The sequence below is a fragment of the Podarcis gaigeae genome (genome assembly GCF_964106915.1).
Source record: "Podarcis gaigeae genome assembly, chromosome: 5".
Taxonomy (NCBI): domain Eukaryota; kingdom Metazoa; phylum Chordata; class Lepidosauria; order Squamata; family Lacertidae; genus Podarcis; species Podarcis gaigeae.
Window position 1 is genome coordinate 19,682,133 of NC_139681.1, and position 27,190 is coordinate 19,709,322.

A 27,190-nucleotide genomic window follows, 5' to 3' on the forward strand; every position below is an offset into this window, starting at 1 on the left:
CCGCTCCCAGTCTGATTACGCACTTCTCTGGATTTTGCAGTGCACAGAAACAGAGGACAAAAATACGTGTCATATGTAAAAGATACACAAAAATGGATTTAAAAGTGTTGAAATGTGCATATTTTACATGCAAAGTCTGCAGAAAATGGATATAGTAGAATGGAACAAGACAGAATAGACCAACATTGGAGTGCCTATGAGACGGAAACATTCTGCAATTCACTATTCATCTCATCCTTAACTATTGCTTGTTGTAATGCTACCTGTTTAGGGTGAGGGAGAAAGTTGTGCGTTTTTATAATTATGTTTCTGAGTGTACCTGCAAAATGTCCATGGCGTCCACCTTGAAATATAGCAAAGGAAATGAACTTAAGCCTCCGTTAACCTACCCAACAGGGTTGTTGTGAGCAGGTCCACCCCGGGTGTCATGCCTGTGTGTGTGTGTGACAAAATCCACCCAGGCGGATCGGCGTGGCGGTGCTTGCACACCCAGCGGGCACATTTTTGTGATTGGCGCGATCTTCATTATAAAAACCCACCCTCTGATTGCGCAAATATGCCTGGTGATCAGCTTGGTATACCCTGGCAGGCAGCGCTCACCCCCCCCAGTAGGTAGCGCTCACATCCCCGGCGGGTGGTTTTATGCGATTGGCAGTCGGTCGGATTTTCACGATTGGCGGTTGGCGCTGGCACCCTCTGGCACACTTTTTATGTGATTGTCGGTCAGATTTGCGCGACCTGCAGGCGTATCTTTTCTGTGGCCAACCCTCCCTAAAAAAAGGGGAGTACCCTAAAAAAGGGGACGTGAGGAAAAAAATTCACAGTTGGTACCACCTGACCTTGCTACACCTCTGGTTGTTAGGGCAACGCTTGAATTCTCTAGAGCTGCTTGCTAGGATGCAAACTGGATCAACAACCATTCCCCTGTAGCATATCGGTGTGGGAACATGCAACTGTGTATTCCCCCACTTCCAGAAGTAGCCAATGGCCATTGAGGGGGTGAAACACAATGTGTTGACATTACATCATGTGTTTCCACAGCTACACTTTACAGCAAGAGGAGATACTTGCCACAGGGTTGCCTTTCCCATTCTTTTAAAGCAAGCCTTTCTATATCAGTACATCAAGTTCCACCTAAAGGCTTGCACATCTCTCTTAGGGTAGTGGAAAAGAAGCTGTAGCTTGCTGTTTTATTTTTAACCTTGTGTTGGTTTCACACTTTCTAATGTGGAGGGTTTGTTTCTGTATAAAGTTAATCATCATTATCATTATCATCTTCATCTTCATCATCATCAGGGGCTACACTCCTGCTTGCTCTGTTCATCAATCACCTGTTCTATTATATAAACTAAGCTCACCTCCCCAACCCCATTTCTGAAGCCACTTCTATTTTCTATTCTGTGGCCCTGCTCTGCACTAACCTTCAACTTCCCATGCCCATGCTTCCCCTCCATGTCATTGTATCTGTTAGAATTCCTGCTCCATGACTGTAGTCATGGGATTGTTGTCTATCACATGATGGTGTATGTTTTGACTCCACAGAGTGGGAAGTGACCTTGCTTACCGTTGCTGAATTTTTCATTGAGCAAGCTCTGGTCAGCTTCCATGGAACCTCTGAGTCCCTAAGAGCAAAATTTGGAAGAAGATTATTGACAGCACAGCTGCTTTTAACTGGGCTAGAGGCAGTTGGCTGCTGGGTGGTCACATCTATAGGCCACAAGTAAATAGAAAATTTAAGCCAGGCACATAACAGCTGAATCACAATATTGCAAACCCACACTGATTAAGAGATTTCTTTTGCTTTGTGGTTTAGCCGCATTTAAGGTGTCTGAGGCATAGCTGTCAAGTGTCCCTTATTTGAAGGGACAGTCCCTTATTCCAGCACCATTTCCAGCTGTTGTCCCTTATTGATGGATGTCCCTTAAATGTCCCTTAAATTTCAAAGGAAGCAGCTCCTCTCCCTCCCTCCTTGCCAGCCAGGGAGGAGGGAGGCTCCAACTGTGTTGCTTGGCTGTGTTGCTCACCCAATAAGAAGTCTAAGAACCACTGGGGGTGGAGCTTGCATGCCTTGTGTGTGGCTAGTTAATGCAAGCTGAGGGGCTTTTTGAATGCTGGATGCCATTTTGTTGCACGTGCTGCTGCAAACTTTGCAGTGCAAAGCCAGGCCGGGGAGCCATCTTAAGTTGAGGCTGCATAGGCCTTGTGGTGCATGTGATTCAGATTCTATTCAGTTGAACCTCTGGTTACAAAGTTGTTTGGACAGTGTTCTCGAAGCTACCCAGCATGAGTTTGACCAGACTGCAGGAGGACAGGAAGACTGGAGTTCCTGGAACAGGTGAGGCTGCAGGTCCCTTATTTTGGCTGCTGGTCCCTTATTTTCAAGGGTGCTGATCCCTTATTTTCAAATCTGTAAGTTGACGGCTATGGTCTGAGGTTGAATTTTAATCAATACAAAAGAAGGTGAGATCAAGGCACTGCACTCGTGTGTGTGTGTGTGTGTGTTTCGCAGAAGGCAAACTGTGACTGTGAAGAAATGTGTTGAGGAACGACACAGCACACAACATAATTCATCAGGAATAGAACCAAGAAGTTCTGGGATCTCCCTGTACTCTTTCTTTAGCCAAACTACAGCATATGGGTCAAAAACAGACCGTTTTACCTCCACTAGGCCTGAAAAGGAAGCCGTTCCAGCCTTCTTCTTTTTTAAAAAATCCAAACAAACACACAACAATCTTAAAATCCTGCAATGATTCTTCCTGGTTTCCTCCTCTTCTTTTTTTTGGTGCCTCTGTATTTACTTGAAAACATTGCTCGTCTTTGAATATCTGGCTGTTTTTCTTTCCATGAAGGGTATGACTCATAATTGATGGCTTCATAACAAAAGTAGTTGTTTCCCAACTTGCTTCCAAATCCTTTAATATTGTTATTGAAACACAAACGCCTCGTGGGAAATCATCGTGGATGCTTTCCACGCACTCACCACTTCTCTGGTCTTTGGAGCTATTTTCTGTCGTTTGAAAGCGGGTCTCTTGCATTATCTTTAATGTGCCAGGTCTCCTGACTTGACAAAAGTCGAAGTGTATTTCAGTGCTTCATTTATAGAAATGAGAAGAGCTGAGTGTAAAGTCTGCCTGAGAGCCACATTCCCTGGGTTTTCCTTCTCCATGACTTCTGAAGTGCAGCTCAGGGTGAATTCATGTGTTTGCCTGATTCATCAAATGCCTACCTATGTTCGAATCTGGGAGGTTTTTTTTGCTGACATGGCTTCTTCAGGTGTTGACATGGTTATTGTAGGTCCATTCCATGATCCAGAACAGGGTTCCAGATTTTCTGGGCTTAGGACGAAGCAGTCGACCACAGACTTCCAGTAAGCAGACAGTGGTAGGAGGAACTCTGGGGAAAAAGAACACTAGGTTTTATGTTACAATAAGCAAGCAAGGAGCTCTAAAATAAACCTGCTCATCTAGTAAACATAAGAGTCCTGGAGTCCAGGTTCTTATTTCTAAGAGTCCTGGTCCTCTGGATGCAACATGTAAGTAATAGTAATAGTAATAGTAATAGTAATAGTAATAGTAATAGTAGTAGTAGTAGTAGTAGTAATAATAATAATAATAATAATAATAATAATAATAATAATAATAATAATAATTTATTATTTATACCCTGCCCATCTGGATGGGTTTCCCCAGCCACTCTGGGTGGCTTCCAACAAAATATTAAAATACAATAATCTATTAAACATTAAAAGCTTCCCTAAACAGAGGAGGATCACTGTAAAGTGGAGACCTCCAGAGCTGCACTCTTGGGTGGGGGGCATAAATATTCAGTACCAGGCAGAGGGCCTTCTCGGTAGTGGCGCCCACCCTGTGGAATGCCCTCCCACTAAATGTCAAAGAAATAAACAACTACCTGATTTTTAGAAGACATCTGAAGGCAGCCCTGTTTAGGGAAGTTTTTAATGTTTGATGTTTTATCGCTTTTATTGTTGATATTCTGTTGGGAGTCGCCCAGAGTGGCTGGGGAAACCCAGCCAGTTGGGTGGGGTATGTATAAATAAATAAATAAATAAATACTGAATACCAGGGATGTGGAACTTACAACCCTCTAGAGGTTGCAGGACGACAACTCCCATCATCCCTAGCCATTGGCCAAATTGATGGGTCCTAACGGGAATTGGAGTCCAACAATACCTGGTTCACCATCCCCACTTCAGAGGGAAGGGAGAAGAGGTAGTATTCTTCTTTCAATCCCAATATGGCAGTTCATTTGATTCCCCCCAAACCCACCCTGATAAAATGAGAGAAGTATGAAAAGTGTATCAGATTATTTACACAGAAAGTGAGGAAAGGTTCCAATTTAAAATTTATACAAGGATTCGGATTTCTTGGCTTCATATCTCGTTTGCCACTCCAGCAAAAGAGAGACCGGGGTGGGGGTGGGGGGAGAAGGTCACATATTTAAATCATTACAAATATATTCACTCCACATCTGATTGTAAAGTCGTCCACAGGAGTGGATTCTGTTGGCCAGTCTCCATTCCAAAATTGTACAAAGGGCTGAGCAGTTGCCTTGAAAGTGTCTATACAATTATTTCTTCCTTTCCCAACACACTTATTTATTTATTTACAGGCCATCATCTTCTTGATAAAAAATGATATTCCACATGTCAGTCCTTTATTGACCAATAGATGGTAAGAGCCTCTTTCCACTCTTTGGCTAATAACATAAAGGCTGCAGTTCGCATATTTACAACACACAAAACATGCTCTTTCCTGTTGTCCTTTCATACTTCCCAGTAAAATGGTTGAGGGATTCAATTGAATCATATATCGCACTATATCTCTGATACTGCTTCTGATGTCTGACCAATATTTTTTGACCTGAGGGCGTTCCTGCCAGATGTGAGCTAATATGCTTCTTCCTCTGTTAACTCTCCAGCATTTATTTGACAGATTTGAAGACATACTTGCTATTCATACTGGTTTGTAATACTGTCTATACAATATTTTATAGAAATTCTCCATTGATGCAACATCTGCCAGATGTTTGTTTGTTTCGCACATACATATTTCCACTTGTCTTCTGTTATTGCAATATTCAATTATCTTTCCCAGTTTCATTTTACAGAGTCTTTTGGATTAGTTGGGTCCGACAGTATTTTGTATATTTTAGACAGCAGCCCTTTGTCTTTCTCTAGTATGATAGCTTTTCAGAAAGTGCTAATGCCTCTCTGCATTTATTTCTGAATGTAGAGTGATATCCAGCATTACTTATACTCATCCATTAAAATCACTGAACTTAAGTCATGAATTTCAATTGGTCTCTTCTGAATATATATTTATTATTTATTAAATTTTCATACTGCCCTTCATGCAAAGATCTCAGGGTGGTTCACATTATAAGAACATAGTAGAAGATCATAAGAACAGCGTAAATCATATAATTAATAAATCACCAGTAAAATAGTTACAATGTTAGCAAACCAGCAACTAAGAAAACAAGCTAAAGATTGTAATTACAGCATAAATCGGGTCCTCCCTTAAAGAGGGCATGTGTTGTGGTGAGACCTGGCAACCAAACCCTGTGTTATGGGTGGGTAAGATTGGATAGCCACAACACCCAATTGGTAGGTCCCTTGATGCTGGGTTTAATCAGGCCAATGGGATGCAAGCTAAACGAATTGAGGGACCTATATATACCTATGCACGTGACCCAGAGCTTCCTCTTTCAGTGCATGCATTGGAACACCCACCCACCTCTCCCTATATTTAGAGCTGTGCGCTTGACCTTGCTATGCCATTGTGTGTCATCTGTCATTGGGGCAGGGGCACGGCAGGAATTTTCCCCACTTGGTTGATTGGCTGGTGCCATTTGAGTTTTGACTGCCACATAGCAAATCATCACAACTTATAAGGTTGCGAATAGGCTCTGGTTCAGGTGATAGGGATGGGAGGAACGCTCTTGCCATCCCTATGTTAGGGGTATTCTGTTAAAGGAATCCAGGGACTTGATGGTTTGGTCAACCCCTGTGAGGGGGTTGTGCCCGTGCCTGAGTCCAGGGGGGCATTTGGGTGGAGGAGATAGCCTGTTCCCGGCTTTCCGCTTATCCAGGTGTTCACCCTAGGCTGACCTCTGCGGGTGCCCTGGGTCAGTACTACCTGCAACGGTGCAGGGAGCTAGTCGAACCAGATCCTATGCAACCAGTCACTTGCTGTGATCAATAAAGCTGTGGCCTAAATTCTGCCAAAAACCAAACCAAAATTTGAGTCTTGTCTGAACTTATTTAAGGGGGAGGTTTAAAGGTCTGAACATGCAAGTCCTATTATATGATTAACAAACCAATAAGGAAATTATAATCTATAAAACAATATTAACAATATGGCAACAACAACAAAAAAGCTAAATGCTATTAAGTTTGTACACACACTCCCCTCTGTACACACTTCTGAATATGACCTACTTGGATATCAACAATTGTTCCTAATTTAAAGTACTGAAACAATGGTAGCTGAGCATTGGGATTTTGTGGTTTCAACTGATCATGTGATAAGATTATATTCCTAAAAAATAAAAAGTTTGAACTTGGTAATGCTGCCTCTTGTTCAGTTATTGAAGTCTAATTCTTTGTTTTTTGAGCTCTAGTTCCATTTGTTACTGGTACTAACAAAGGGATATCTGACCTGTACATAACCCAAATCTTAGGTATTATTATATTTGGATCCTGCTCAAATACACTGATCCTGAAAGCTTCCCCATATCCATTCTGATAGTGGTATAGTTTTATGATTCAAGCTGGTGTACCCTGGTATATTAAAAAAGCCCCACTGAGCTAATGCTATCAGTGTCAAAACAGGATAAGACACTGTTATATTTGGTGTTTCTATCCCACCTTATTATAGGGTTGCTATGCTTCAAACAGTAAAAATCCGGACAGAAAAGTTGTTGAGCTTTTTTACATTTTTGTGCTTTTTTAAATAAATGCTTTTCAGATTCACTTTTACAATCATTTGAACATTTCAAAACTTGACTTCCTTCCCCCTCTTTCTGCGTTTCCTTAAATTAAGTTTTTAATATTTCTGCATATCCAAATTAACTTAATTTGCTCATTTATTCATCTACTTTAAATATATACTCTTATAAACACAGGTTATTGCAGTAATCTTGCCAATGTTCTTATCTGTTTACAGTTTGTTTGTAAATATTCAGCAAACCATTTCCATTATTTAATATTAAAAAAAGTTTGTTATCTTGATTTCTTATTTTTCTGGTAAGTTTCGCCATTTCTGCATATTCCATAAGTTTTTTGTATCCATTCTTCCTTTGCTGGGACTTCTGCTTCTTTCCATTTTGGGGAGAGTAACGTCCTTGCTGCTGTAGTAGCGTACATGAAGAAGTTTCTATACAGTTTAGGGAGTTGTGCTTTCTGAGCAAAATTGCAAAAAAACAATAATTGCATTTTTGAGCTATTTTTTATGGAAAATCAGCAAAAATAGCATGGGCTACCATACATCTGTATTTTCCTGGACATTTTTAACAATTTCCACCCAGACACTGCTGCCGACTGCAGTATTCCCTACATTAGTTCTTATTCACCAGGCCTTACAAATGCTTCCAAATCAGACCTGGCTTTTTGCTTGGCCAACAGCCAGACTTTGTATAGTACCGACATCTTGTTCTGCCTGCCTGCTCTTCTGCCTGCTCCTTCTTCACATCCTTGCTCTGATACATGCTATGGTTATTTCTAGTTTGGACTACTGCAATGCACTCTCCATGGGGCTGTTACCAAAAAGGAGCAATGCAGCAGCAAGCAGCAGCTTCTTTAGCTGGCTGGAAAGCCAAACAGGATGTTGATGTTTGTGACTGTTACCATGGGAAGAAAGGGGCAGTCCATTCACTGTACTGAGCACCGGATGTTAGCTCAGTGTGTCATCTGACCTGTACTGGAAGTACATGGGTGGAGTCTATTCCCTCTGCTGTTAATGTTAAGAGAGTGCAGACATGTTTCTCTGTACTGCTGCAAAAGACAGAAATAAAGGCATGTAAATACATTTCTGTCTGTCTCTTTCCCCTCCCTGGGGATAGCAGGGAGGAGAGTGAAGGAGTGGTGTGTTCTTCTCATGTTTGAGAAGGATTGCCGATAGAGAGACCTCGCCTGTTTCCTGCCGGGAGTCGCAGACGGGGAGGTCAACAAGGAAATCAGCCGGGTGCCTGAAGAGTGGCACATTCCTCTGACGAAGCCTGATTCCAACAGGAGCTACCTCTGAAGGTGACTTGGAAACTACAACTAATCCAGAATGCGGCAGCAAGACTGGGTGACTGGGAGAGGCCACCAGGACCAAATAACACTGGTCCTGAATGACCTACACTTCTGGGGGACCACAGGTTCTCCAGCAGTGCACCAGAAAGTGAACATCCATGTCAATGTGTTGACATCTCCTTTTTCGTTTAGTGAGCTGGGGAAAGATGAACTTTGTCTCCGATTAAACTTTGAAGGGAACATACAAACCAGGCTTATATTAGAATGCTGGTATAAATGCCAGCCTATTGTCTTTGTCCATGGAGACAGCATCTTAAAAAGGAGAGACATCACCTTGCCAACAAAGGTCCGTATAGTTAAAGCTATGGTTTTCCCAGTAGTGATGTATGGAAGTGAGAGCTGGACCATAAAGAAGGCTGATCGCTGAAGAATTGATACTCTTGAATTATGGTCCTGGAGGAAACTCTTGAGAGTCCCATGGACTGCAAGGAGATCATGTTACCATAAAGCACCAATGCAGCAGCAAGCAAAGGCTGTAGCAGCTCAGTCAGCTGCTTGTGGCTGGAAAGCCAGACAGGATGTTTGTGACTGTTGCCATGGGAACATAGGGGCAATCCATTCTGTACTGAGCACCGGATGTTAGCTCAGTGTGTGAGTCATGTGACCTGTACTGGAAGTACATGGGTGGAGTTTATTCTTACTGCTGTTGAGTGCAGACATGTTTCTCTGTACTGATGTAAGAGACAGAAATAAAGGATGTAAATAGATTTCTGTCTGCTTCTTTCCCCTCCCTGGGGATACCAAAGGGGAGAGAGAAGAAACGGTGTGTTCTTCTCTCACATCTGGGAAGAATCGCCGAGACCTCGCCTGCTTATCTGCCGGGCGTAGCAGCGGGGAGGTCGACAAGGAATATCTGCCGGTGCCTACGTTGTGGCACATTCCTCTGACCCAGGCAGAATTCCAACAGTGGTAGCAGAGGATGGTTGATGGTTTTTTCGATCCATGGAAGTCTGCAACAATAGTAGCAGAGCTGCTGTTTTCATCGCTCCATGGAAGTCTGCAATGAGAGGTTGATCCTCTACACCTACAGCCTACAGACAGAAGCTGACCAGACGAAGTGACAGCCAAGCCACGGAGCCGAAGGTATGAGAAATTTCGGGCTTAAAAGAGTGAACGCAGATTGAGTTATTCTCTGGTTCACGGGAGCAGTGTTTGGGAAAAACAGCTCCGAGTGGGAAGAGGCTTGCATTCCAGAGATTCTTGTGGTTTCCTGTACAAGAAAGGAATGCACTGTTGCTAAGCAAAGCACGTCAGTGAAGTGGAAATTTACCAGTGGGCTGGCTGGACTGTAAGGCTGTGCATGAGAGAGGCGAAAACAATGGAATGTTTTGGCTACAGTATCTCATGAACTGTTGGAAAGGGACTTTCCAAAGCAGCTAGCGTTCAGAGCTGCCAGGTGGCAAGAGCGTAAACAACCAGCTATTGGATTTAGCAGGTTTGAGAGTGAGTTTTAATGCAAAGACTCAAAATGGATGCCAAGAAAGGGGGAACCCTGCCTAGCCCACCCCTTTTAACTAATGACAATTATTCATCTTGGTCTATTAAGATGAAGGCCCTGTTGCAGAATCAGAGACTGTTTGAGGTGATTGAGAACCCCATTCCTGCAGCACCAACGCGTGCTTGGGAGTCACAGAATGTGAGAGCCAGGACGGCTATAATTCTGTGTGTTTCAGATTCCCAGCTTGTGCATATTCAGGATTTACAATACACACGAGAGGTTTGGGACACATTGCGAAGAACACATCAGAGAGATGCTGGTTCTTCAGCGTTGCTGTATTTTGAGAAGCTGACCAATCTGAGGCTTGCGCCTGATGGAGATGTTCAAGCACACCTGACGGAAATGAAATATCTGCATCAACAGATGGTGGAACGTAATTTCCATTTGCAGGAGGAAGTGTTTTGCTTCATGGTGATAAACAGCCTGAATCGGACTTACAAAACCGTTGCCAGTCAGTTTGGGTCCCTTCGAGCAAACGATTTGACCTCTGAGAGGGTGTATGCCGTGATTCTTAATGAACAGGACAGACTAGCCGCACTGGAAGTGAAAGACAGGGGGAGGGAAGAACGGAGTTCTAACGCCCCCACTGCTGTTGCTACTGGAGAAAATGCTGTAGTTTTAAACGTTGTCCGATGTTACAATTGTGGACAAACTGGGCATCTTCAGCGGAACTGTAGGAAGCCACGTCAGCAGAAAGGAGCCAAGGTGAGCTCCACAAAGTCTGAGGCGTCAGGCAAAGGTCATACCACGTCAAAGGCGAAGCCTGCAAAGGCTTTGATGTCGCTAAAAGGCACACCAGAAGCAGGGAACTTCTTTGTCCTAGACACTGGGTGTACTCAGCATATGTGTCGATACAGACAGCTATTTTCGACGTTTAAGAAGCAAAGCTTCGCTGTGCAACAAGCCAACGGTCAGGAATTGGAAGCGACCGGGATTGGAACTGTGTATCTTGAAAGTCTGAACTTGACTATAAATAATGTTTACTTGGTTCCAGAGTTGAAGTTCAATCTGCTCAGCGTTTCACAGATTGCTAAAATGGGACTAAAACTGTCCTATGGTGCTGAAAGCTGTGAGATCTATAAAGATAGAGAGTTGTATCTTTCTGCCAAAGAGAAAGATGGACTGTATTTGTTGACTTTTGATCAAAGTGATTACATGGAATGTAATTCTTGTGATTCTAACATGATCTCTTTTGCAGGTCTGACCAAGAAGGACGCAAAGCAGGTGACCTCGAGGGTCGACAGAGCATTTCAGCATGTGTATGCTGATGTGATTGGTCCTCTAGCACCATCTAGAGGCAATGCAAAATATTACCTTGTATGTGTGGATTCTTTCACAAATTATGTCTGGATTTATGTTTTGGAGAAACCAAAAGAAGCCTTAGAAAGGTTTAAAGAGTTTTGTGACAAGGTTAAAAATATGCATGATGCTAACATTGCTTGTCTTTGTACAGATGAGATGCCGATTTTTCTTTTACAGGATTTCCAGAGGTTCCTGCAGAAGAAAGGGATAAGACACAAAATTGCTAGTTCCGAAGAAGCATGGAAGAGATGTGTCTGTGTTAGGGTGAACAAAGAATTGCAAAAGGGAATGCATGCGCAATTGCTTAGTTCGCATCTGCCAAATGAATTCTGGACGGAGTCGCCGATGTCATACACTTATACGTGGTTGAGAAAGGTTTCAAAAGAGTTGGGATGTTCTCCTTTTGAGAAACTGTTCCATAGAAAACCTTCAGTTGCCCATTTCAAGGTTTTTGGGTCTCATGTGAGGACAGAAACTCCAGGTGGGGTAAAGAATGCCAGAGGCATTTTTGTGGGTTATGAAAAGGGTCTCTACAGAGTAATTTTGTCTGAATCTGGTCAGGTGATTCTCACAAAATTTCTAGCGAGTGCTCCTGAACAGGAGAGAGTGATTGTTCACACATTTCCCACTGGAGATGATTCTGATGATTCTGATGGTGGTGGTGATGATGATGATGATGTTGATCTTATTGAGTTCAGTAGTACTGATGATGACAGCGATAGCTCAGGGAGTTCAGTTGTAACAGTCATGAGAGGAAATCTCACATAATGACTAGACCCTCAGAAGAGGAGGATGAACCACTGATTAAGCTTAGTACTGGTTCTCCAGAGAGTTCAGAGGCTGAACCAGAAAGCAGTGAAGAACAGCACCTCTTACGTAGGTCTGAGAGAGCAATGAAGGGTGTACCACCAAAAAGGTATTCAAAGGAGTTTGCAAACCTAGCTATTGCATGTGTTGCTGTTGTAAACGACCAAGGACAGATTGAAGCTGTGTCTAAGTCAGAGACAAAGGCACAACAGAGAGTTGCTAACCAAGGTAATGCAAATGCACTCATTCCTTGGAAGTCACACAACCAGAGAGGTACATTGGTTAAACCAGTGGCGGGTAGTTCCAAGGGTGGAACTGAAACAACAGGGGAATGTTATATGTATAACAACTGTTTGTTTTCTTCTCTGGATGACACTTTGCTCGCAGCACACATTGATACTTTAGGGGGAGTATGTTACCATAAAGCACCAATGCAGCAGCAAGCAAAGGCTGTAGCAGCTCAGTCAGCTGCTTGTGGCTGGAAAGCCAGACAGGATGTTTGTGACTGTTGCCATGGGAACATAGGGGCAGTCCATTCTGTACTGAGCACCGGATGTTAGCTCAGTGTGTGAGTCATGTGACCCGTACTGGAAGTACATGGGTGGAGTTTATTCTTACTGCTGTTGAGTGCAGACATGTTTCTCTGTACTGATGTAAGAGACAGAAATAAAGGATGTAAATAGATTTCTGTCTGCTTCTTTCCCCTCCCTGGGGATACCAAAGGGGAGAGAGAAGAAACGGTGTGTTCTTCTCACACATCTGGGAAGAATCGCCGAGACCTCGCCTGCTTATCTGCCGGGAGTAGCAGCGGGGAGGTTGACAAGGAATATCTGCCGGTGCCTACGTTGTGGCACATTCCTCTGACCCAGGCAGAATTCCAACAGATCAAACCTATCCATTCTGAAGGAAATCAGCCCTGAGTGCTCACTGGAAGGACAGATCCTGAAGCTGAGGCTCCAATACTTTGGCCACCTCATGAGAAGAGAAGACTCCCTGGAAAAGACCCTGATGTTGGGAAAGATGGAGGGCACAAGGAGAAGGGGACAACAGAGGACGAGATGGTTGGATAGTGTTCTTGAAGCTACCAACATGAGTTTGACCAAACTGCGGGAGGCAGTGGAAGACAGGAGTGCCTGGCGTGCTCTGGTCCATGGGGTCACGAAGAGTTGGACACCTCTAAAGGACTAAACGACAACAGCAATAAATGCCGGCAAAAAGCCGGTTTCAAAAAGCTCTGTTCTATTTCCACAAGAAAACTAGCACAGCTCCCCACTTAATTGCTGTGTCCCTGATTCAGAGGGAAAACTAGAAGTCATCTCGCAAGCAGAGGTGGATGATTCTGACACTGACCACAATGTTCATACCTAGAGGGAGAATATGCTTCAGTGGCGGAGAGGAGAACAACAGCAAAATTTATCTCTGTCACTCGCAATTAGAGAAGCTTGACTGAAAATCCTTGGACTGGGATGCTGCTTTATGTCCGGTCATCACACGTCATTGAACACATTATGTCCCAACTTTCCAACCTTAAAAGAAAATTCCAGGCACAATTCTGCTGGAGTTATGTAGGCTCAATGTTTTCAAGTGGAAAGTTCAGCAAATACATATATTTCGTGCAATGAAAACAATGGGACTGGAAATTGCTTCCCTTTAGCTAGATTGTGCCCAATTTTAAAATAAAAAAGGTTAATCTTTAATATTGAGGACAATCAACATCCATGTTTCATGGACCAATGTGTTTTGCTACAAAACCGAACTTATTCTGAATGGTTGAGCTCTATAATACAGTTGGGACCATCAAGCAAGAAGGGATGTACAGTTACAGAACACACACCCTGAATTATAATCTAAGTAACAACACCCTGCGATAATGAATTCAGATGGTGAATGCCACCCTCCCCAAAACATCAAAATTTGCAACCCTTCTCCAAGCAGCCCATCAAGAACTGATCATGTGCAGTGGTCAAAAAGAACTATGAAACATTTAGTAAGATGCTGTATAGACACCATGCATTTAAAGCATGGACCTCAAGAATCCTAGGAACGGTAGTTTGTGAAGTGTGCTGATAGCGCTGCAAGGAATAAATTACAGTTCCCAGGATTCTTTGGGCATCATATAACCAACATGCTTACTTCTATTTAATGCATGAAGGGGTTAAGACCATAGAGTAAGTTGTCCTGCCAGGCGTAGCTAAGTCACACACCCTCACCGTGTGAGGAACGGTTTCCAAACTCTTTGTTCTCCCACTTTCCCACCATGTGAACCAACCAGTAAGGCTGTCTGTGTTGGTTGCTCCAAGCCCAGACCGCATGGTTTTAGCAAGCCATCTTTGTGTTTCTATGCAAATAATTTAGAAACTCTTACCATTTTTGAAACTAAATTATACTGCCTGTCTTTTTGGCTACTGTATGGAAAAGCACACCAATCCGACCTTTGAAGAGTTCTTCTCTTTCCACGCTAAGCAAAGTGGAAAACTTTGGAAGAAACTTAGAAGGGAATATTTTAAAGCTCTATCAGTCTATATTCCCATGCTTTACTTTGCTGCATGTTTTGTAATTTTAAATCTCTGGTGGGTCTCTCTCAACAAAAAAGTACTTGCCCCAAACGTGAATCAAGTCATCCAGGGAATTCTGCTTTTATTCTTTAAATAAAACTACTAAAAACCAACAAAATGGCCCCACAAGGACTATTGCTCTCTAACTTCCAGAATTGATGGGAAGTCAAGGGGGCTAGATGGCGGGGAGAGAACGGTGGAGTTGGCCTGCTAGAGTTTTTAATGCAGGAGGGGGGGGGACCTTTTTTCTATGAAGGATTACTTATTCATGGGAAACATCAATTTCACTGTAGCTTATTTAACATTTAGTAAGGCCACTGGGTGCTGGATCTGCCTTGCTCCGTTGATGCCACATGTTAGCATGCAAACTACTTTTGACCTGTGCACCTAGTTTCTTCTCAGAGCAACCCTGTGAAGCAGAAAGAGCAGTGCTCCTCCCCCCAAAAATGTTTAGGGGGTACTCTCATTTTCCTACTCATATTGAAATATTGCCCCTCAATGAGGCCAAACTTAGATTTACAAAATGTTTAGGGGTATGCGTCCTCCTGCGTCCCCCCAGAAAAAAGCACTGAGTAAGAGCATTGGGACAGGTGGGAAATGGATGTTTGGAGCCAATGTAGACCCTAAACAATTTTTTCCAATACTTGCAGATTTGTAGATGCTGCTTCTCTTATGGATCCAGCTAATGCAAAGCGGGGAGGAAAACAGCATATTTACATCTTACCCCATCACCACGACTTTCCTCTGTGTGGAGTGACACTGGCATTTGGTGGAAGTGAATTACACTAGTCAACAACAAATTTGTTGTCTGCGTTTTTTCAGTTGATTCAGGACGAATCTGATGCACTGAATCCAAAAATCATATTGGTTTTGCTCAATCAGGTCAAGTTTTTGAGCTATGGCCAAATGCCGTTTTTTACATTTTTTACTTTTTTTTACATTTTTGTTCACATGTACGCTTGTGTGGAGCATTTTAGAAGAAGTTGGTGGGGGTAAAATGCCATGTCGAATAATTGTTTTGATTGGAAATGATTATTTTAATGACAATAAGTATTCAGATAGTTCTGGGTGATTATATCGAAAAGAGATCAGTTTGAAGTCATAAAACCTCAAAATCTTCCATAAATTGGTGTGGCAAAGCATAAAGTTGGGGGATCAAAACTAAGTTAATGGACTTCCGGGTTGGCGCCATCGCCGAATGGCGGACTCCCTCCGAGCTCCGGAGGGAGCCTGCTCGGCAGGGGCTGGGTCCTACCGCGCCGGCGACGCGGGGACCCTCAAAAACCATGGGCGCTGAAACCCATGGACATGGTGACTCGGCTGGCACCTTTTGCGCTCCCCCCGGCCCGCGAAGGAGCCTTTTTAAAGGCTACGGAATGGGTGACAGGGGTGGTGGTGCTTTGAGTCCTCCGCTTCCCCTGCCGAGCGAAGCCGCATGCCATTCGACGGAGAGCGCTGACTTCTTCTATTGAAAATCTGGACCTAAAAGAATAACCCGTGAGTAATTGGAACCTGGACTAAAAAGGGGGATAAATTTTTTAAAAAATTCGGAGCGAGCGGGGGAGGCGCAAAAAGGAAGTCAGCCCCCCCCCCCGTTGTAGAGGAGTTAAAGCAAAGGATTTGACATCTAAGATCGAGTGCAACCCTATTTTTACAAAGATATTAATTTCGCGACGGAAAACTATAAGACTGAGCTGGAGGAGAAAAGTGGAATTGATTTAAAAGTACCCCCCCCCCGGAACCCTGGGAGCGTTTTGCGAGAGCGCCGGGAGAAGACAAAGAGAGGTTTTGAAAGCTGTCAAAGAGCTGTCAAAGCAGAAGAACAAAATGAGAACTTTGTTACAAGGACTTTGCCGGTTACATTTGTTATAAATTGGATACAAATTGTTTAAAACAAGGAAAAACAAGTTATTTGGACTGATTGGGGTGATCTGGAAGGGAACTGAGTTATTGCAACCCACCTAGAGGAGCCGAGGGATATTACAAGTTGTTGACATGGAATTTGAATAGAACTTTCTATCTCCTGGGAAACTGCAGAAATGGAACACTATTTTGACTACAGAGGCTGACATACTAAAGAAGACAATAGACTTATCTATTGAAAAATGGAAGGGACTTGGCATTATGTTTCGTTCCTGAATAACAGAGCCTCTGCAGCTGAATTTGAAGCTTTTGGAATTAGAACATTTGTGCAGGAAAACAGGAAAGGAAAAAAAAAAGAAAAGGAGAGAGATCAACAAGAACAACAAGAATAACAAAAACAACAAGAATTGGATAAAGTTGGAAGAGGGAACATTTGGGACATCCAGATTTGAAAGGTTTAAAGAAATAAAATTGGAGTTTTTACTCCTAATGTATAAAAATCTGGATGGAAAAAATGGGCCTTTTTGAGACAGACTCCTTCCAAGATTGGACATTCAAAATTAAAGATGACTGGTAAAGGACTATGGCTTAAATAATTGTGGGAGCTCCAGGAAGACATCAGATGTTGATAAATTTTGGGAACGCAACTGGGAAAAGGGGGAGGGAAATTTGGAATCCAAAGGGTGTTAAACTACATTTTATTTCATTATATTTTAATTTGTAATGTATGTTAAAGGGGGGAACGCGTGGAAGGGAACAGGTCGATTTTAGGAGGTGGGAAAATATTTTTAAATTGGGTCAATGACAATAAGTTCAAAATTTGGGATAAGAAATTGCTGAATTTATAAGTAAGAATTGGAATACAAGAGGGGGAGGGGAGGGGAAGTCCTGGAAAGATGTTATGGAAAACAAGATTTTAAATTTGGATGTTTTGTTTCTTATTTTGTTGTAATTGGAAACTTTTAATAAATATTATTTAAAAAAAACAAACAAAACTAAGTTAATGGGGCAGCCGCCCCACAAAGTATCCTGATCTTCAATCAGCACGTTGTCCTGTTGCTCATTGTGATGAAATTCCAGTGCCTATCTTCGGAGAACTTCCTGACATTAGTGACGAAGATGCCTCCAGTGTTGAAGGACATGAAGAAGAAGTGGTTCTTGAAGATGATGCTCCACATCCATTTTCCCAAAAGGAGTTGAATGATCTAGTTCACAACCTCAGGTTGTCAAAGGACTCTGCTGAACTGTTGGCATCCAGATTGAAGGGAAAAAAACCTCCTCTCTGACAGTGCTCACATCAGCTTCTTCCGCAACAGGCATCAAGAGTACCTCCGTTTTTTCTCGGAAGAGAAGGACTTGGTGTACTGTGCAGATATTGCGCAGCTTCTGCTCAAGCTTGGAGTGCCACAGTACAAACCCAAAGATTGGAGACTATTCATTGACAGCAGCAAGCGATCACTGAAATGTGTTCTGCTACACAACAGCAACCAGTTTGCCTCTATACCCCTGGCTCACTCAAGTACACTGAAGGAGAACTATGAAGCGGTGAAGTATGTGCTGGAGAAAATTGGTTATGATCAGCATAAGTGGTTTATTTGTGTTGACCTGAAGATGGTGAACTTTTTGTTGGGACAACAGTCTGGCTTCACCAAGTACCCATGTTTTCTGTGCATGTGGGATAGTAGGGACCGTGCTCAGCATTACACAAAGAAGGACTGGCCTGTGCGGGAGGAATTGGTGCCTTGCAAAGAAAGGAACGTCATCAACGACCCTCTGGTGGACAGAGATAGAATACTCTTCCCACCGCTGCATATCAAGCTCGGCTTAATCAAGCAGTTCACCAAGGCTCTGGACAAGGATGGTGACTGCTTCACTTACTTGTGCCAGGCTTTTCCAGGATTGACCATGGAGAAGTTGAAAGCTGGCATCTTTGACGGTCCTCAGATCTGTCAGCTCATCAGAGATCCAGAGTTCGGAAAGACAATGAACGAAGTGGAACTGGAAGCGTGGAAGGCATTTGTTCTGGTAGTGAAGAACTTTCTTGGCATCAATAAGGCCAGAAACTACAAAGAACTTGTCAACAACATGCTGACTGCTTTCAGAAACCTGGGCTGCAACATGAGCATCAAGATGCACTACCTATTTTCACATATGGACCGATTTCCTGAGAACTTGGGTTCAGTGAGTGATGAGCAGGGGGAGAGATTCCATCAGGATATGAAAGAGATGGAGACCAGGTATCAGGGTCGGTGGGATGCAGTCATGATGGCTGACTACTGTTGGACTCTGAAGAGAAACCTCCCTGCCGCTGAGCATTCCAGGAGTTCCAAGAAACGGAAGTTCAAGCCCTGAAGTTTGAAAAATGGTGAAGCAACATGCAATTTACGTGTACTTACCTTTATCAATGCCCACCATTCAGTTTACAGTAAACCTGACCTGATGGAGAGAAACGGATGCCATTTCCTGATTCAGCAGTGCAAAAATACCCTAAATCAGTTGTAGAAATCTAGACAACATTCAAAAAGTAAAAAAATTGTTGCCCAGTGTTATCAGCAGCTCCCTTGTGATCTCCCCCAATCTAACAGGACAGGAGCGATGTGGGTCAGAGCCAGGTGGGAGAAACAATCACACCACTCCTATAAAGTAAAAATGTACCTGAAGGAGTGTCTCCACCCTGTTCATTCAGCCTGGACACTGAGGTCCAGCTCTGAGGGTCTTCTGGCAGTTCCCTCAATGTGAAAAGTGAGGTTACAGGGAACCAGGCAGAGGGCCTTCTCAGTAGTGGCACCTTCCCTGTGGAACACCCTCCCATCAGATGTCAAGGGAATAAACAACTATCTGACTTTTAGAAGACACCTGAAGGCAACCCTGTATTGGAAAAAAATTAAATGTCTAATGTTTTACAATTTTTTATGTGCTGTAAGCCACCCAGAGTGGCTGGGGAAACCCAGTCAGATGCATAGGGTATAAATAATAAAATTATTATTAGAACTCAGCTCCATGCATTTTCTCTTGGGGGTGAAAAGGGTGCATCTCCCTACTTCTGCACACCCCATTTTTGCTTTTAAAAAGCTTCCTGTCCCTTCCCCCATCTGATTGCCTGCTATTGTATCTAATCCAGCTCTCAATCCTGCCATTTTAAATGGTTTTAAGGTGCTCCTGACATCTTTATGTTCGGGTTTTAGTGAGTTCCCATCTGTATGATTCTTGGCTCGCATCGCGGGGTCAAGTCCCAGGCGCCTGCCGTATTTCATGGGCTTTGCAGGTGCTGCCATGCTGGTGGAAACTAGAAACGCCAGTCTTCCCTGGGAAAACCTTTCGAAACAAACCTCGAATGTTTTCATTCTTTCCCACCTGCCAAGATGTTTCCGTTCGGGTTGCAGCCAGAAAAACCATTACAGATGAAGATTAGATTAAAAGAAATAGATTTAGAGGCTAACAGGATGCCTTCCTTGGAGAGATCTCGATATTATGCTGTATATATAAAGATTTATGCCTAGTATTTATGTGTGTGTGTGTGTTTTGCCCATATGGATAGTAAACACTGAAACAGGATGCAGTTTGTGGGAAGGGGAGGCAAAAGGGTATCAGTGAGGGTGGAGAACATCTGGTTTGAGGTGTGTGCGTGTCGAGGGGAATGGGAAGGAGCGGGCACAGAGCTCGAGGGTGCAACCACTTCATTTCTCGCATAGACTCCCTTCAAGTGCGTCAAATGTCTGCATGTAAAGGCTGTCTCTGCAGACACCGAGAACCGTCTATGCCATTGTTAGATTTCCAGGCTTGTCTACAGATCCGTGAATGAAATGAAGTTGTACTTATACAGTTCCCATTAGAGATGATGAATAGTTCTCTTTCTTTTCGTTTGAGTGGGTGTTGTGGGGAAGCTTGACTGGTTATTATGGACTGTTTCCATGCATGCGCTGAGCCACCCCAGCTAAGGAAGGATGGCAAAGTCTTTATTGACAAAAGAAGCACTTGCGGCAACTCCTGTGCTACTTTGCATGACCCCGCCCCCCGGGAAGTCCCTGATGTAGAAAAGCTGTGCCAGTTTCTGACTTGATCCCAGAATGTCCCACTATTTCTTAGGATGTCCCTATTTTCATTAAGAGGGACGCGGGTGGCGCTGTGGGTTAAACCTCAGAGCCTAGGACTTGCCGATCAGAAGGTCGGTGGTTCGAATCCCCGCAACGGGGTGAGCTCCCATTGTTGGGTCCCTGCTCCTGCCAACCTAGCAGTCCGAAAGTATGTCAAAGTGTAAGTAGATAAATAGGTACCACTCTGGCGGAAAGGTAAACGGCATTTCTGTGCACTGCTCTGGTTTGCCAGAAGCGGCTTGGTCATGCTGGCCACATGACCCGGAAGCTGTACGCTGGCTCCCTTGGCCAATAAAGCAAGATGAGCGCCACAACCCCAGAGTTGGCCACGACTGGATCTAATGGTCAGGGGTTCCTTTACGTTTACCTTATTTTCATTGGAGAAATGCTTTGTGCTGGTCCATAGGGGAGGTTACCATGGGGCGAGGTCCAGGACCTGAGTTGAGGGTTGGCAGACAGTCCTCCACAGGAGAAGCAGGGTCCACAGCGAGGAGCTGGGCAAGGACAGGAACTCTGGGGGAACCGGACTGGGTGCTGGCCGAAACAGCTCTTCAACGACGTTGCTCCCGCAACCTGGGACCGGTCTGACTGGCCTTTATCTTCTCTGAGGCCAGGGATGGCCCCGGCCCCGAGGAGACCCGCCTCTCCTGGCCTTAAGGCAAGCACTCCTCCTGGTAGAAACCAGTTCCCTCCGCCTCTCTGCCCTAAGCCTCTGTAGTTCAGGAGAGGCTGAAGGGTGACTGGATCCAGGGGGAGACTCACCTGTAGGCACTGAGTCCTCAACCACCTCCGGAGCCAGAGTGGATTCACCTGGTGCCTGCTCCTGAGGATCCGGCACAGGTGCAGGCGCTTCAGAATCAAGGCCCTGCCCCAGTTCAGCCGGCCCTGGAGGCGGGGACTCCTGTGCAGGCTGGGATTCCTCCGGTTCAGCCTCTGAATTGGATTCCCAGGCCATCACATGCTTGAGGGTATGGAGTTACCTTACCCCCAAGCCATCTGAAGGCAATCCTGTACAGGGAAGGGGTGTGTGTGTGTGTGTGTGTACACACACACACACACACACACACACAGTGGTACCTTGGGTTAAGTACTTAATTCGTTCCGAAGGTCTGTTCTTAACCTGAAACTGTTCTTAACCTGAAGCACCACTTTAGCTAATGGGGCCTCCTGCTGCTGCCGTGTCGCCGGAGCACAATTTCTGTTCTTATCCTGAAGCAAAGTTCTTAACCTGAGGTACTATTTCTGGGTTAGCGGAGTCTGTAACCTGAAGCGTATGTAACCCACATTTTTATATATGTTGAAGCTGCCCAGAGTGGCTGAGGCAAGCCAGTACAATGTGTGGGGTATGAATAGTAAAATTATCATTATAGAATGGGACGTCCCTATTTCCATGGAAATATTGGAGGGTATGCACTTTTAGGCACTAGGCTGCTGTCCCTTAGTCCTCCACCCTGTGGAGTACATGCAGCAACAGGGAGACCTCCCCTCTCTGCCGGCTTATGTACCTTATATACCTTCCCCCACAAGCTGAGACTTCTCCTACACAAAAGTCGACACTGCTCTTCACGTTTCAAGCCCCTCCTGGTTCTAGGGAAAAGTGGGGAAGCTACGGACCCATTCCTCACCTGAGCCATCCCTTCTTCCTCTGCCACATCCTGCGTGCCTCCCTCTGCCTCGGACTGCCCCAACTCTCCCTCCCTCCCCCACCTTTGCAGGCAGTGCCAAACCCCATCAATTACTGGTCCCCTATCCTGGGTCACTCCCCAGTCTCCTGCCTCCACTGCACACTCTCAGGAGCCCTGTCATCAACTTGTGGGCAAGAGTGGGTACCAGTTTCTCTTCTCTGCCCCTTCCCTATCATGCCACTCAGCTATGGTGGCTAAATAGTGAGAATCACCCACCTCAAGTCTATGTAATATATCCTAGCCTAACCTACCTCAATGCATTGTTCTGAGGATAAATTGGGGAAAGGGGCACACATCATGTATACCACTTTCTTGGGGGGGGGGGAGAGATAGGATTAGGGATGAATGGACCAGTTTATTTCAAGCCTGTGTCAGTTTTGCATGAATTCATTCATAAATCAGTTCTACCATGTTTCTGTATTAACCAGGTAATATGTTAACTTGAAAAACCTACATGAAAATTCACATTTAACTTCCTATTTAATCACAATGTATGCATTTCTTAATGTATTTTATCCTAATATACACACTTCTAATGCATTTTGGCATGAATATATATATATATTTAAGCTGAATACAGTTTTGTAAAATTTAAAGAAATGCAATATCTGAATGATAGTTATGTCCCAGACCAAGAGGTATGAATTTGAGCAGTTTGCCTATCCTCTAACCCTAGCTGGAATGTAAATGTAATAAAATAAAGACATGTGAGATACTGTCCCTGTTTGCCCCCAGTACTATATATTCTTGCTCCAGAGAGATTATCGTTGAACTTAAAAGTACATACTTCTGAGTAAACATGCATAGGATTATGCTGCAAGGGACAGAAAGGAAGATTACAACATTAATTGTGTAAAGAGATTAATGTGGGTGTGTATATCGAGAAAAAGGAAAGAGAATGAAATGTGTACACAAATGTCTGTGTGTGCAAAGAGAAAAAGGAATTAAGGGATAAGTGAGGAAGCTGGTATGGAGGGGAATGACTGCATAAAGGGGAAGGGGAATCTGAATTTGAATGCGCCAAGCACCAAACACATTCATTTTCGCACAGGCTCATTTGTTGATTTCTGCAAACCTTTACTGGCCGAAGGAATGAACTTTAATGCCCGATCTTCAGCACACATGCACGTGAAATAATGGCAGCATCATGGGGCAGTGTTTTGTATCTGCTTCATCCTTTCCTTGCTCAGCACCATTCTCGTTCACTGTTTGATGGTCAGTTCTGCTTTCTACACGTCAACTTGGCCATTTTCTATCAAGAGCGCTATTGGACAGAAAGTGGGTACTGTTTGTCAAGTAAAAGTGACCTGGGGTTGGAGGGGCAGGGGAGAGACATGGAGAAGGAAATCATAAAGGGAACGGTTTACTGATTTACATTCTCTGTGTGTTGTACAGAGAGCTGGAAGGAAGGAAGGAAACATAGGGAGGGAGTGACTAGGAATAGGTTGGAAAGCACAGCCTGGGGCAATTAGAGGCAAGTTCCCTCATTGCCATAGCCCTTCTTACAGTCCTTTGCCACATTTCAGGAGTATTACTAGCTGTGAAGGCCACTTCTCTTGTAGTAAAGCAGCAGGTTTTGCTGGTGGGAGTGGCCGGTAGCACGACCAATTCTAAGGGTCACCATCATAGCTGTCAACTTACAGATTTGAAAATAAGGGACCAGCAGCCTCAAAAATAAGGGATCAGCAGCCAAAATAAGAGATCAGTTTGCATTAACTAGCCCCCCCCCCACAGCCTCCCCCCCTCGCCATGAGATCGTCACCCGCCATTTTAGTTAACCAGCTCCTTTCCTTTCCCCCATAGCAGTCAATCGAAGGAGCCTCCAAAACAAATCCAAAAGCCCCCCCCCACGAGATCGCATTTCCTTTCCCTCCACCATGTGCCCCTGCTCCAGACAAACCTTTTCCCCGGCAAGGGTGAGTGGGCCGTCAATGACGTATCCATCCGATTCCGAGAACAGGTATGTGTAACTTCTGAGCCCCTCTGAGCCAAAGGCAGAAAGCCCAGCCAGCAGCCAAACGAAGCCTCAAGCGGTGGTTTCCACAGCGCAGCAACCCGGCAAAGGGGATGCAGCAAGGAAAACCACCGTCACCTCTATGCTGGGAAGTGCTCAGCAAAGGCGAGTCCCCAGGCAACGTGGCCGGGCACAAGGTATGCAAGCTCCACCCCCCAGTCGTTCTTAGACTCCTTATTGGGTGAGCAACGCAGCCAAGCAACACAGTTGGAGCCTCCCTCCTCCCTGGCCGGCAGGGAGGGAGAGGAGCTGCTTCCTTTGAAACCTGGGAAATTTACAGGACATCATCAATCCGGGACAGCAGCGGAAAACTGCGCTGGGATAAGGGAGTTTCCCGCCAAATAAGGGACGGTTGACAGCTATGGTCACCATCCACTCTATTTATTCATTTGGGGCTTTTATCCTGTGCAGCTTTTTATTCTAGAGACACCATACACATGTGCACACACAACAGAGAGAGGACAGGGGGTGATGAAGGGCCAGCCCACCTATGAGGCAAGGTGAGGTAACTGCCTCAGGCAGCGTGATTCACTGGGGCAGCAGATTCCAAGGTCAATCTTCCTTCACCGCCTTGTTCCCGATTCATTCAGGTTCATTTATTATATTTCTATGCAGCTTTTCACTCACATGAGTCACATATAGCTCTTCCCTCACCCCTTCTTCCCTGGTCCACCTCGGGTGCTAAAATGTCTTGGGCCAGCCCTGCCATGTTATTTCTAAAAACGTAAGAGCGTCAAGAAGAGTCATGCTGGATCTAGCTAGTAGCCCATCTAGTCCAGCTTCCTGTTTGCACAGTGGTCAACCAGATGTGGGAGGGGGGAGCCTACAAGCAGGACCTAGGCCCAAGAATGCTCCCCCTTCTCTGGTTTCCAGAAACTGGCATTCAGAAGCATACAGTCTCCAACAGTGGAGGTAGAACATAGCAATCAGGCTGAGTAGCCACTGGCTATGCAAAGAACACCTTGAAATAATTATAAATCTCCACTAAAGGTAAGAGTGAATTTCATTCGGGGGGGGGGAATAATTATTTCTCTTTTCAAAGCATTATAACAGAGAGGACCTTGGAAGGTATTGCTGAAACAAAAAAAAAGATGCAAAAAAAAATCCCCTCTGCCAATTTTCACAGCATTCATCCTGTGGACTTCATTTTTTAATTGTTTTCCTGTGTTTGTTTATTAGTTTTGGAATTAAACTCTGCCATGGCGACATCTCAACTCAGTTGCTCCCTCTGCCTATGGGGCTCATGGAAATTTTGGCAGAAGTATGTTAACATCTGTTCCTTTTATTTGGCTGTAAAAAAAGAAAGAAAGTTGGAGGAAGGGAGACAGACTGCTGTTGAGGGACTCACTTTGGAGAACAATTTCACTTTGTCATGCAGCAATTATTTGTTATGAGTTTTGAATACTTTCCTGATTGAATAAGGTTTTATTTGTGTTTCTATATTTAAAAGAGAGAGAAAGAGAGAGAAGAGAAGAGAAAGATAGAGGAATTACTCTGGGAGTCAGTTCTGTAAGATGATAGGAGGGAAAGATCAGCTGAATGCCTTAATTGCAATTCTTTACAGTGCCAAGTCCAACCTTACCCATTAGGGATGCTCTGCGCACCACATGCCATTATTCTGCACCGTCTCCTGAGCATGATCCAGTGTTGCCACTGCCCCTTCTCCTTACTTTTAAAAAGAGCACTCTGCAGCACCAACTCGTCTCAGAGCATTCACTGCCCCCTTTCTCATTACTTACCCAGCATGCTACAGATATCGCCTCTGGTAGACCGGCACTTTCAATCTTCTTGGCTACTGTCAGGTCCAGGGGATGAAGAAAAACAAGTTGTTGCTGCTGCTAGGCAACTGCAGAGCCCACAGCATCCAGCAACTTCCCATTGTTGATGATTGGAGGATGAGTCCTGAGGTTGCCTAGCAACAGCAATATGCTTCCCCCTGCTCAGGCAGGGCAAGGTGGCCATTGTGCACAGAAAGAGCAGCAATCTCTTTGTAGGATCAATCGAGTCAAGAAATGCCAGTTGCTCTAGTTTCTATTATATGTATCTATTGTGGCCTTAGTCATGGTGCCTAAGTTCAGAAATTTTTTGGGGGGCATCATAAAGTTTGAGGTCGAAGTTTGCTTCTCAACTAATTATGAGCAAAGACCAAACCCCAAGGAAGTTCAAGCGTAACTTATAATCAACTGGTGGATACCACAACCCCTTCCATTTCCGCTTGCCAATGGCAGCAGTCTAGACACCGAGGATTCTGTGAGATGTTGTTTTCTGGGTACCTGATGGCCATATTGAGGATTCATGTCCCTTGTGTCTCCGTATTTCCTTACACCCTGGGGCATTGCTGCTGTAGCAACATTCCAAACATCAGGGAAGGAGGGAAGAATGGAAGTCTCTCTTATACTGCTATTCCTGCCACTGCTAGGTAAGTTTTGGGAAAGGGAAGGGAGCAACAACAGGGCAGGGGACCACAGCCAGCTAGAAGGGGCATTTGGAAACCACTTGGTTGGATACTTGCATTGACAACGAAACTCACAAAAATGATGGAGCATGAGATAATAAAACGACAGTCTCATCATTGTAAGTGCAACAGTATCCACATTTTAGAACTGGGCTTGGGGGCTTGTTTTCGAATTTTGGTGGGGAATAATTCATTTTAACAAAGTCAAGATAGAAGAACTTTGGCCATTGCCATTACATGATGAACACCAGATTCTGGGGTGAGGAAGCTCAGATTTAGGGGTCAAATGCAGACCTCTGAAACTCTCTTTCCTCTGGACTCTCCTCAGCCACACCCCTGTCAGCAGCAGGTTAGCAAGAACTCACGTGGCGTCAGTGAAGTTAACTCTTTATTCGAAGAAACAAGACAGCTCAGGTGGCCAGTCCTAGTGAGCACAGCAACTCTTCCTGGCAGAACTTAGAACAGCAATGGCGCACATCTGAGAGGTGCCGGGAATGAGTTCTTGTGAGCTCCAGCTGAAAAAAATCCCCTATGGATAGCAGTAAAAACAACATCATATAAGCACCCTTTGAGCCATTCTCTGTGTTCCCATTGGACAGA

At 44.4% G+C, this 27,190-nt stretch overlaps 1 long non-coding RNA gene across 1 annotated transcript in view; it reads right to left on the reverse strand.

The window, feature by feature from the left end:
• LOC310844399 overlaps positions 1–25,978 on the reverse strand; it is a 49,174-nt gene extending 23,196 nt beyond the window's left edge. The window contains exons 1-3 of the long non-coding RNA XR_014564083.1: positions 25,875–25,978; positions 3,227–3,393; positions 1,565–1,622 (exon numbers count right to left, since the gene is read on the reverse strand). This is a non-coding gene — a long non-coding RNA (uncharacterized lncRNA). The remainder of the gene's footprint in view (positions 1–1,564; positions 1,623–3,226; positions 3,394–25,874) is intronic.
• Between the last annotated feature and the right edge of the window lie 1,212 nt (positions 25,979–27,190).